Genomic DNA, 1,413 nt, shown 5'->3' with positions numbered 1-1,413 from the left:
GAGAAAATCAGTTAATTGGAAAAGAAGAAATTTCCTTCCTTTTATTACTGTCACTTTCTAGTATTCCCTTGGTAGAACAGAACGCTAGGGACGCATTTGAGATTGGCTCACCTAGGTCCAGCAAATCCATACGCTGTACTAAGTGTTTTTCCTGCCTTAGAAAACAGGCCCCGAAAAATGCTGCCTGGCCAAACCCCGGGTGGTTCTTTCTTTCTTCCCCTGCTCTCTCGTTCTTTTTTGCCTCACATTATACAGCATGAAGTACACTCTGACTTATGCAATTGCAGCTTTGATGACACCAAGGTTATACAGGCTAATGATAATTTTTTTAAATGGCAATTTATCATCTGGAACAAAGGGCCATTTTTTGAAAGCAATGAAAGGACAAGACACAGTTCTATCCAAAAGAACGCCTTCTTTCACTGTGTCAACAAAGTTTGGTTTTGGAATGACATTTAATAAAAGTCAACCGTCCTGTGTAGTATCATACATTTGGCATGCCTGGTAGACCAGCTAATTCTGCAACGTATCTTTTGCCAGTGGATGTTGGACCATTTCCCTAGGAAACCACAAGGGTATTATTGTACTTTCTTAAGTATTCAAACAGGATCTGTTCACTAGAAAGACAAAATAGCTATTTCAGCTCAACCAGTATTTGTTGAACTTGCCGTCTGCTAAATACTGGGCTGGTCCTGAAGGAAATCTGGGTAGAAAAGGCACGGTTTGCATTCGAGGACATGGAAGTTCTAGAAGAGGCTAACGTATAAAACTGGGAAGAATGCAAAGTCAGTTGTAATAAAGTGACTGTAATTACATGATATTCAGGCTGTTCTTAACCTCACTTGGTGATCCTGCAGCAAGGCGAAGGGAATAGGAAAAGATGCCAGCTCTTTGGACACTAAAGCATTTTGTAGTGTATACAGGACTCTATACTTCAGAGTATGACAGGTAAGAGACAGGAATAATAAAAAGGTATGCATTCTAGGCAGGAAATTTATTTTTGGGGGTGGGAAAAATATACTTCCATTTGTGTTTTCTGCCTCATACAAATATTTCAAGCAAAGAAAAATCAGAAGTTCTTTCTGTTTATAATTCAAAAGAATAAACATTAGTATATTTGAGAAATGAAAGTGTTTCCAGATCTCTCCTTTTAGCTCATCCACAATGGTATTTGTTATCTGACCACACCTTCTCTACTAAATATTTAGCATGTTCAGTGTAGAATTTTACCACACATACTCTCTTACATTGTCTCTAAGTGCTTTACCTGCTTGTCCCCCCAGTAAAAAGGGATATACACACATACAAAGGGAGATATTTAAGAAGTGATATTTATCTACAATCTATGTATCTATATCCATGTATGTCTGTCCATGTATATTTATGTATGTCTCGCTATATGTATGTGTATGT

Source organism: Panthera uncia, assembly GCF_023721935.1.
Source record: "Panthera uncia isolate 11264 chromosome A1 unlocalized genomic scaffold, Puncia_PCG_1.0 HiC_scaffold_16, whole genome shotgun sequence".
In the NCBI taxonomy this organism is placed as follows: Eukaryota; Metazoa; Chordata; class Mammalia; order Carnivora; family Felidae; genus Panthera; species Panthera uncia.
The sequence above is the reverse complement of the archived record's forward strand: the minus strand, read 5'-3'. Positions refer to the sequence as shown.